The sequence below is a fragment of the Siphateles boraxobius genome, unplaced genomic scaffold, assembly GCF_051911475.1.
Source record: "Siphateles boraxobius isolate OS27281-9 unplaced genomic scaffold, OSU_SipBor_1 3, whole genome shotgun sequence".
NCBI lineage: Eukaryota > Metazoa > Chordata > Actinopteri > Cypriniformes > Leuciscidae > Siphateles > Siphateles boraxobius.
Window position 1 is genome coordinate 2,921,210 of NW_027508919.1, and position 11,552 is coordinate 2,932,761.

General features: G+C 35.8%; 1 long non-coding RNA gene across 1 annotated transcript; it reads left to right on the forward strand.

Annotated features, from left to right (window-relative positions):
• Positions 1-1,342: 1,342 nt before the first annotated feature.
• On the forward strand, positions 1,343-4,101 carry LOC143756737 (uncharacterized). Its single transcript, XR_013210320.1, has 3 exons — positions 1,343-1,634; positions 2,187-2,390; positions 3,237-4,101. It is a non-coding gene; the product is annotated as an uncharacterized LOC143756737 (long non-coding RNA).
• The last annotated feature ends 7,451 nt before the right edge of the window (positions 4,102-11,552 follow it).

The window sequence follows — 11,552 nt, forward strand, 5'->3', positions numbered from 1 at the left end:
ATGTAACTATTGGCCCTCTATCGGTTACAAAACTGAACAGAAGAACATTGTTTTGGTTATGCTTCGGCTCTGCGTGACTGTGCGGATGATTATGGTTATCCTACTGGTCATAAAATATTCACTATGGGCTTAAGAGATATAACCAGTATAGATGGAAAAGATCTCAAGAGGATTAGCTGAAGACGTTACTGTAGCTTTACCCATTAATAGACATGATACTTCCTTGAAAATAAAGCGCTACAACAACCATAATGAAATGACCCTTCACAATAGATAATGCTTTACAATCAACTCTGTTAGAGAGCTAAATATGGCAATTTACTGTATATGTTCAATAAAATACCTTACTCACCTGTTGAGCAATAAAAGCACTTCTCGCTTTTACAACATTTCAAATCCTTCAGTTCCCGCCATCCCTGAAAAGCCTAGCCGATGTTGATTCTTGTTTTATTACGAGCTCTGTCTTGTTCTCTTTCTGCCAGGAGACTTTCCTCTGTTCTGCGTTTTTTTCCAAACAGATGATTCCCTGGAATTCAGTGTTTGAGATTTAGCAGCTAAATGTCAACTTTTCTTGCTTGTTGTGACAACTAACGTATGCCAGTCACACACCAGACACTCATCAAAGTATCCGGAACAACTTTTCTCCATTTACGGATTTGATGAGACACACACGGCGAGTGACACATGTACACAATTTCCCGCAAAATGCATCCATCTCAGTCTAAAATATAAAAGGCTTACCATAGTGAATCGTAATCTGCAGGTTAAGACAAAAACACGTTTTAGAAGAAGGATTAATGATGTGTTGACTCGTTATTTAAATTTTGTTCAATTTGGAAAGAAAAGTTGCATACTCACATTTTTTTATTAATTTGAAGTAAGACTCTCTCACATTTTTTAAATCCACTCCACAGAATTTACCCCAATTTTAGGATGGTTAATAAGGATAAAGACTGGGTCATATTTCTTGCCTTATTATTTTGTGTTTTAATGGAAACAATATTTAAACACAGGAGTTGTCTTTTAATTAAGTGTTAGTGGTAAAACAATCAAATAGTCTGCTTTTAATGGGTTTTTTTATGTAAATGATGTAGTAAATTATGTAGAATGCATATAAATGACAGCTCATATAAACTGTTTAAATGTCTCCAGTGTCAAGTCAGTGGTCATACAATGGCTGGATGTGTTTTGATATTGCATCTTTCACTTGCTTCGTTTAGCACTCATGCAGTTTGGGAACTCTAATGAGTATGTCAAGCTGCTTGTGAGTGTGTGTGAAGCATTTTGTCATCACCGTGTGTGTATGAAATGTGTCTGAGCTGATCTTCCTGTCCGTTTGCAGTCTCTACATCACCAGAAGAAAGGCAGGAGTTGCTACCAGATGGTTAAACAAACACATCACCCAACTGCACATAACTCAGACCCAGTTAGTGAGCGCTGTCAAGGGTTCGAGGGGAAGCAGAGGGACGTCCTCCTCCTCCTCTCCTCTCTCCTCGTTCTGCGCTCCTTCCTTCCCATTACACACTTCAGGGGAATGAAAACAGGATGGGAAAGATGGAGTGGAATCCATCGCTGTGTGTATTTAATTGTAATCAGCGAGCGCATTTGTCCATGTTAGCGGCTCTCTGTCCCAGGTGTGTAGAATAAGGAGTACATCTGGGAACGCATTGCTGCGAGTGTGTGGGTGCGTGTGGAGATAAAGGACTCGGTGGGGAAAGTCCTGTGTGTTGAGAGATGGAGGACTGGTCTCTTAGTAAGCGTGTGTAGGGGAATCATTGAAGACCCGGGGGGCAGAGGTTAAGAGTTTGCAGGTCGTAAGATCACTGCGTTTTACTCTCCCTTTGCCTCATCTCTCTCTAAAAGCTCTCAGCGGCTCCCTTATGAGAGTCATTTGTTACTGCAGGCCTCCCGGTTTATCTCTGCTCTCCCTGTTTTTAAATGAATACACACACACATGCACACCAGTTTTGGGGAAGCTGCTTTAAAACTGTATTAAGTTACAAGCTATGTATGATTTAACTATAGTCAAGTTGCCATTTTAGTTTTTAACTACAATACGTGTTACAAACAAAACAGCTTTTTCACAGAAATTGTTCACGAATAAAATCAAATCTGTTATTATCACCTTCATGTCATTCTAAACCTGTATGACTTCATTTTTAATCTTTGATCTCTTTTCTATACAGCGATAGCCGTGGCCGTCAAGCTCCAAAAAGGACTGAACAGCATCCTGAAGTTGTTCATATGGCTTGTATGCTATATTCCAATGCTTCTGAATTCATACAATAGCTTTGGTTGAGGAAGCTGTGAAAATCTTCTCATCCACTACAGATCTCAAATCTCATTTATATTTCTGTATGTTATGGCACATCACTTTTGCCAAAATGAAGGTGAGTAAATACTGTAATCACATAATTTTTGTATTGAACTATCCCTTTAAGGAAACAATTTAAAAAAAGGTATATCAGTCAGTAGTTTGCATTTATTTATTCAAGAATACAGGAAAAACTGTAATATTAAATAATTATTTTCTATTTGACTATATTTTAAAATGTAATTTATTAATTTGATCAAAGCTGAATTTCCAGCATCATTACTCCAGTCTTCAGTTTCACATAATCCTTCAGAAATCATTCTAATATGCTGTTTTGACGATCATTTAAAAAAAAAAAATTTAAATTAAATAATTCTTATCAATGTTGAAAACATTTGTGCTGCTTAATATTTTGGTAGAAAACGTGATAGTTTTTTTCATGATTCTCTGATGGATAGAAAGTATAAAAGAGCAGCATTTATTTGAAATGGAAATCTTTTATCATTATAAATGTCTTTACTGTCACTTTTGAGTATTTATCAGTATTTATCTGGCACATAAACAAATTAGGATCTTAGGTTTACAAATAAATGTACTCCAAATACAATAATAAAAACAGAAAAATACATTACATAATACATTATAAAAAATCCCATGCTAATAAATAATGTGAAAAAGTTAGCTAAAGTTTATTTAGCATTCTATTCAGAGAGGACAGGTTGCTTATGTGAGCAAGTGCCACATATGGTTTGTTTGTCAGTCTCATAATAATCCTGCGTGTTTGATTACAACTGAAGGTGGAATTTGGCTTCCCTTTAATTCATCATTGTTCCTCATTGGATGAAGAAATTGCAGTTGATTCACACAGTAATGTTGGAGATATGCATTGCGTTACCTGCTCATGCGTTTGCTCTTTTAACAGCAGTGCACGCTGGGTGAAGAGGAGGAGCCATCATTATTATCGCATGTCTCAGTCCACACCTCAACACAGACTCTGGGCGGAGAGATGTGAATTACTCTGGACTCTCGGTATGTGTAAAAGACATCTGAAGTTCAAACGCAGACCAGGCTGTCACTCCTACGGCTGCTGAAATGCGATTGGCAGAGGAGGATCCGGGGGGAGGGTGCAGAGGTAAACCAGATGTGTCTCCCTAAGAGAGAGAAATAAAACTAGCTCCTCTGGTTGTCTTTCAGTTGTAAGATATTTTCCTCGTTTCACAGATGGGTTATGTGTTCTCATTTTTTGAGAGTGCTGCAATGAGAAAAGAGCAGTGCATGATGGACAGAATGCAGGCTGCACTTAGTACAATTAAAATGCACATGTCTGTGTTGGCATGCACTACCTAGATTGTTTATGAACTTTATGCATCCAAAATGGCGCAACTATTGCTTGTTACTGTCAGTCACCGTGACCAAACTTCACTACAGACTTCATAGAGCAATAATGGCCAAACACTGCTAAATAAAGCACTGGCTTGCGTGTTTTTTTATTAATTTATTTATATTTGCTAGTGTTTTGCCGTGCATGAATATATTTTATTTTATTTATTATTTTATATTGTACTTTATCAGTGCCTGAATATATATTTATTTTATTCCATGTTATTTTATTTCATTTGTTTATACTATTTTAAATCTTAAATTGGTGAAATGAGTCTCAGCACTAGTGAAGGGTTAGGGTCTGTGAGTCTTCTTGTGGTGCCATCAACCAAACAGCATCGTCATGATGTCTTTTTTCTGTATGCTCAGGAATAAATTGAATTTATCGCTCAGATTATTGGTTCAAAGCGTTCTGTGATCCCTTGAGCAAAGATAGCAGCTATCTGGATTGCTAACGGATAGCCTTCTTTAGATATAATATCTTTGTGGTGCTGTATTGAGAAGAAGCATAAACTTATTCTATTTTCATATTTCTCTCTCAGGTCAACTATTGACAAAAAAAATTTGCGGAGCAAGAAAGTTAAACTAACACTTATAGCTAGCTACCTGTTAATCTGTCAACGTCTGTAGCTACCTGAATAATAGCATAACTGAGTTTTGAAGGAAACTCTGTCACCCCCTCGAGTACTGAGGTTTGTTACCGTCACAGTAATGATGTGTACAACAGGGCTCTGTGTTGGCAGCGAATTGGAAAAGCTTTGATTGCGTTGATAGCAATAGCAATAGTTGATAGCGTTTATGTCCTTTGTTTCTGGTCTAAGAACCCACTCACTCTTTTTACCAAATGCATAAAAACTTTCACAATTTTACCAAAGAGCATTTCATACATGCACACACTGTCATTGGAATTGGCCTTCTGTTTGGTTAAGTTAGAAGTATGTCATTTATCTCTTGCTAAAAAGCTTGTTTTTGTTGTCAGTGAATGACAAATGATCTGACTGTGATTTTATCTCTAGCTGTCATGAAGTTAAAGCTTATTTTTGTTGGACTACAATTTTGCGTTCAGTTTTCCTCCAGGGTGTTTAGCTCATTCATTTGTGCTTTTACCTTTAGCTGTACGTGTGTATAAGACTCTGCTTCAGATGTCTTTAACACTGGAGGTACAAGATGTGTGAAGATATCAATGAAACCTCTGTGACTTAATCAGTAGATATAAATGAGCAGATACAAAAATACAGTGTTAAAATAGCCAAAATGTGTCGCCAAATTCAAGGGCCAAAACTAACTGTTACACTCTAAGAAAAGTCATTAAAGTGCCCCTATTTGCTATTTTAAAGGTTCATAATTTTATTTCCGGAGGTCTCATACAATAGTTTTCATTGATGCAAAGTCAAAAAAACATTTTATTTTAAAATATATTGCAGCTCTTTTCTCAAAGTTAAATGGTTCAATAAAGGATTCGGTCTCTTAAACCCCTCCTTTCCGAGAGCTTCCTGTACTCTGATTGGTCAGATGGCCCAGTCTGTTGTGATTGGTCAACCACTTACAGTGTGTGTCAGAAACCAAATTCCCATTACCATATCTGAAATTCAGCTCCAGTGGCTTCATCAGCGCTTGATATACAGTGATATGAACAGTGACGATGGCGTCAGTTTTTCCATATCAAAAGAGTCCTCATCGTTTTGAAGCGAAGCAAAGAGGATTCGCTGCACTGAAAACAGCGTCTTCTCAACATGTTGAAAACATGAACCAAACTCTTCCAGTCTCAGCTACAACTACAGTGTTTTAGAGTCGTTGTTCAGAGGCAGCCAATGAAGACCATAGACTGGTATTATGCAAATGTGGTACATTATTATGCAGGTTTGTAACAGGAAGTGAAACTGGAATTACTGACGACTCGTTTCAACAGTACAGAATCAATAATAATTGTTACATTTTTTAAATAATTGTATTTGTCAATAATTGTATTTAATTTTATGTAAAACTTTGCAGACCTTTACATTCACAAACAGCTTCACACTGCATGAAAGGTAAGACCCGAAAAAGCATAATAGGAGCCCTTTAAAATACGGGCCAATGTACTAATATGTACTAATATACTAATATTTACAAATAAATATTATATCAGAATTTTCTTGATTGGTTTTTCACAGGTGTTTTACCTGTATTTTGAATTACGCATGGCATTGAAACATTCTCTGCTTCTTCTGTCAGGACATTATCTGAGGGTTTTCTTACAGTCTGTATAATGGAAATTCATATTCATTTATTAATTTAAAATGCTTCTTTTGGGGACATACTGTACTTAAAAAAAGCACCTTTACATGGTGTCTTTAAAAGAAGAAGTGATTTATAAAGATGCTAAATGATGTCTTTATTCACACACAATGTACTGTGTTAATATGCAGGAGTTTTGAAAAATAGATTTTTCAATGGTGTTTTATCTATTGTTTGAATTGCATTGAATTGTGTGTGTGTGTGTGTGTGTGTGTGTGTGTGTGTGTGTGTGTGTGTGTGTGTGTGTGTGTGTGTGTGTGTGTGTGTGTGTGTGTGTGTGTGTGTGTGTGTGTGTGTGTGTGTGTGTGTGTCAGGCAGAATTCTCTCTCTCTCTTTCTTTTCTCTCTCTCTATCTCTGTCTCTCTTTCTCTCTTTCTCTCTCTCTCTATCTCTTTCTTTTTCTCTCTCTGCCTCTCTCTCTCTCTCTTTCTCTCCCTCCCTCTCCCTCTCCCTCTCCCTCTCTCCCTCTCTCCGCAGATCTAGAGACTGACAGTGAGACAGTAAGCGGAGATGAGGTGGTGAGAGTGAGTCGTGTGGGGAATTGAGTCGCATTGATCTGTCCCCTCCTCTGTCCCAGAGCCCATAAAAATCATTAACCTTTCTGCCACAGACACGCTAAAGCTACGGCCCAGTATCTAACGGAGGTTAATTAAAACTAAACGCAGGGAAGGGGTTTGGAGAGGTGGCCGATCTCAGGGGAGAGTCACCCAGACTTCTAAATGAGCTCACAGAAGGCTGTATCGCTTTGACACACAATGTCGTCATTGTCCCCCTGTTATGGGACACGGACGCTAATATTCCTTGGGGTCTTTTCCCAAAGAATAATATAGTCCTTGGCTGTTGCCTGGTAAATTATGACCCCCATACCTCAGCGAAGGACTTGTTATTGAGTTATTAATAGCTTACTGGTGGGGATTCTAGTCGAGCACATAGATTATGCTGGTTCAGAGTCAAGTCAAGTTTATTTATATAGCTAGTACATTTCGTACACAATGGTAAAGTGCTTTACATAAAAAAGATTTAGAAATCATTATTAAATAATCATAACAGATGCATAAGACGTCAAATTAACAATAAAAGTAAGAAATAAAAATGATAAATTTAAACTGATGAGAAACAAAGAGAAGAATAAATAATATGATGCAGTAGGTTTTCAGTGGTTAGTTTTCTTTTTAAACTATAAGAAAGCACATTGTGTTTAAAATTATGTAATGTACCTGACGTTTGTGGCTTTCAGTCAAAATACGGATCTTTTTTTTTACCTTTTGCTTTTTTCAGGAAAATGGATTTTCAATTGAATATTTAAGTCAAGTCAAATCTAACCAATTACTGTTGAGGAGTAAATGATTAAAAAGTTTTGGAGGAATAGCATTGTTGCAGTTCCTTCTGGTAACTGATTAGAGTATCATTGTAATTCAATTGAAGAGGCACATTTATGAATCCTGTCAACACTAGAAAAACGTTAAACAAAGACAATTCAATCTACAGGGGCCAATTCATTCCGTGCATGACTCAAATCTCTGATTATTATACATTTTTAATGAATTTCTTATTGAAAAACTAAAATTATGCCTCAAATAATGACATTTTGAAATTCTAAGCCTTAATATGAAGCTCTGTAGAAAAGCACTTCGCAATGTAGCTCTGAATTTGATTACTGTAACACTCTGTAATGACGTACAATATGAGTTCCTCTCCTTTTTGTGCTGGATAAACAGATAATGCTGCCGCAGCGCAGGGGAAGAGGACACACTTCAAGTTTATTGCCGTCTATTGAACATGTTATTGCTTTTCTCCTTGTGGAGTTTCTGTCCCAGGCGAGAGTGGAGACTTTGTGTCTGTGTATGTGTTTGTGTTTGTGTTTGTGTCTGTGTATGTATTTGTGTTTGTGTCTGTGTATGTGTATGTGTATGTGTTTGTGTTTGTGTATGTGTATGTGTATGTGTATGTGTATGTGTATGTGTATGTGTATGTGTATGTGTATGTGTATGTGTATGTGTATGTGAATGTGCATGTGCATGTGTTTGTGTATGTGTATGTGTATGTGTTTGTGTATGTGGTCCGTCAGTCCCACAGAGCAGATCTGTAATTAATCCACCATCGCTGACTCAGCCACTGAAGGCCAGCAACTGAAGTGGAGATTTAAGGTGGAAAGTTCACTTACAGAGTATGATGTTAAGATAGCATTAGTTAACATCTTCATGTCATATCTCTCACACACATTCATACTCCTCTCATTATGAGGACATTCCATAGACATAATGGTTTTTATACTGAGCTAGTGCCATTTCATTTTCTAGCCCCTAAACCTAAAAAAAAAAAAAACGTTTTAATAAAATGTAATAAAATTAAAATAAAAAAAGTAAATAAAAAATCATTTAGTATGTTTATTTAGCGTTTATAATCACAAGCAGATCGGCATGTCCTCATAATGTAGGGGGCATAGCTTGAAACATGAATACACACTATAATATAAGGACTTTGGGTCCTCACAATGTAGGTCAAATCAGTACACACACACACACACACACACGTTGGGTGTTCATATGTTATGGGGACTTTCCATAGACATAATGATGATAACCTAACCCTACTCCTAAACCTATCCATCTGTAAAAAATAATAATAATAATAATAAAATCATTACTTAGTTTGATTTATAAGCTGTTTTCCTCGTGAGGACCAAAAAAAAATTGGGATATTTTGTGCCCACAACATAGGGAATACCTGAACCACACACACAAGTATATTTTTGAATAAAGAAATGAAGTCTATGATGTGTAAATACTTCACAAGTTTACTTTAAAATATTATTTTTTAATATTTTACCATTTATATATTGTATATTTACACAATATTACACGATGTCTACCACATTGTAATGCCATATTATAAAAAGTGAATGTGTACTTTTTAAATTGAGCTATTTCTACCTAATCTAACGCTTTAAATGATTTCCATTGGTGTAAACATATTCTGGTTTATTTTGTGTAAATAAGTTGTTCATTTAAAAGGATAGTTCGCCCCAAAAATGAAAATGATGTCATCATTTACTCGCCCTCCAGATGTTCAAAACCTGTATGAATGTCTTTCTTTTGCAGAACAAAAAAAAAGTTATTTTGAAGAATGCCAGTCACCAAATAGTTGATGGGCCCCAAAACTCCAATGGAAGTCATTGGTGTCCATCAACAGTTTGGTTACTGACATTCTTCAAAATATCTTCTTTTGTGTTGAATTAAATTTGTATCTTAAATTAGCTCTTATCAAACCTGATTATAACTTGCAGATTATTATTGATATTAGTGAAAATATTATAGTATGCTAGTGTGAATAATCTAGAACAAAAACCTGGATTGAATTCATACCGTTGGATAAAATTATGCCATTCTTATTCAAATTGTAAGAAAGATTTGACTTATTTTACGTAAAACTTCTACATTTACATTGATGTTTTAAATCTACATTTGTTGTTTAAAAATAGATCTAAATAGCATCAGATTTCAATTCTTTTTGGATTTTCTCAAAGAGTCTAGTGCATTAGTCCAGAATTCCTAATCATTTCAGTTCTTTATGTAAAAGTGGTGCTAACCTCACGTGTGTACATTTTTTGAAATTGAGATTTATACATCAACTGATAGCTCAATAAATACACTTTCCATTTATGTATGGTCTGTTAGGATAGGACAATATTTGACAGAGATACGACTATTTGGAGATCTGAAAGATCTGAAAGGGTGCAAAAAAATAATCGCCTCTAAAATTGTCCATTTATGTTCGCAATTGTGCTGCATTCACTCACAAAAATAAATGTTTTATATATTTACGACCATAAATTTACAAAATATCTTCATGGAACATGATTTTTACTTAATATCCTAATGATTTTTGGCATAAAAGAGAAATCTATAATTTTGACCCATACAATGTATTGTTGGCTATTGGCACCAATATACCCGTGCTACTGTGACTGGTTTTGTGATCCAGGGTCACCTATATAACTAAAACAACCCTTTTTTATAGGGATGCAGAGAGATACTTAAGGCCCTGCATGTGAGAAGAAGAAAAGAACAAGCAGATGAGAGACTGTGAGATGTTTCATGTTCCTCTGCTGGTGTCCTGGTTGTCAGAGAGCAGCGCTACTGATGTATTCAGTATTGTGTTACTGACAGAACCCGCTTTGTTTGTGATGAATGACTGTGCCAGCGGTCCTGACGGCTCTGCTGTTCGATACATATAGACACAATGCCGGCTGCCTGCAGGACACGCTGATGGGTTTTGTCCCCGTTCGTTTCCGTACCGTTTAATCTCGACCACTGTATTGTGGGTGTCGCTAGAGATCAGACCTGGCTTTTTTTTTCGCTGGGTGAGCAGACTTTATTAACACACAACCGACCTGTAGTTGAGATTTAGGTGGAGTTAAACGACTTTTTCCTCTTGATAGGAATGCTGTTGTTGCCAAAACAGACTGTAGTTTCTGAGGGGGGGTTTCCTGCAAAGACCATGAAGAATCATTGTTCAGAGAAGAAAAACAAAAGGGCCATCGGGCCACTTGAATGAGGCGTTTTCAAAAGCTGAGCTGATCTGGTCCTTTTTCTTTTCTTGTAGTTCATATTCTACAGGCTGTATGTGATTCAATACATAATTTTGTTACTTAAGACTTTGCTAAAACCAGATGCTATTTTTATTGGATTCACCCTGATAATTTGTCCTTGTTGTAACAGCAGTTGCTAATGTTCTCCAGTATAAAGCAAAACAACAACAAAAAACAGTTTTGAATAAATGTTTAAGACTATGAAAATTATTTTTTAATTCCAATTATGGAATACTGACCATGCGCTGTGCTGAAATGTTACACACAGAGTCAAAAGCAATGATATACACTACCATTCAAAAGTTTGGGGTTGAAAAGGTTTTTTAAAATATCTTTAAGAAAAGACTCTTATGTGCACCAAGGCTGCATTTATTTGTTTAAAAAAAATTATATGTTTTTTTTTAAAATATTATTTAATATATTTTAAAATGTAATTTATTGTGATGCAATGCTGAATTTCCAGCATCATTACTCCTGTCTTCAGTGTCCCATGATCCTTCAGAAATCATTCTAATATGATGATTTGCTGCTCATTTCTTATTAATATCAATGTTGATAACAGTTGTGCTGCTTAAATAATATTTCTTAGGCAGGGAAAGAACACCACAGACACAGTTTAAACACCAGGGAAAATCTCAGAGCAAAACTGGGAGTTGTGAAAAATGATACACCGGTGTTTTGCCAAATGAGAAGTTTATTTATGTATCATCTTTTTACTCTTTTAATTAATTTTATAACTGTGTCATATATTTCTTTTAATTTCTTTTATAACTGTTTTAATTTTCCTTGCCTTTATTGTGTGATTATTTTAATTCCTTTCTGTAAAGCACTTTGAATTGCCATAGCGTATGAAATGTGCTATATAAATAAACCTGCCTTGCCTTGTGGAAACCGTGAAACATTTGTTTTTCAGGATTTTCTTTTTTCTTTTCTTAGAATTCTTAGAATAGAAAGTTAAACGAGCAGCATTTATTTGAAATAAAACATTGT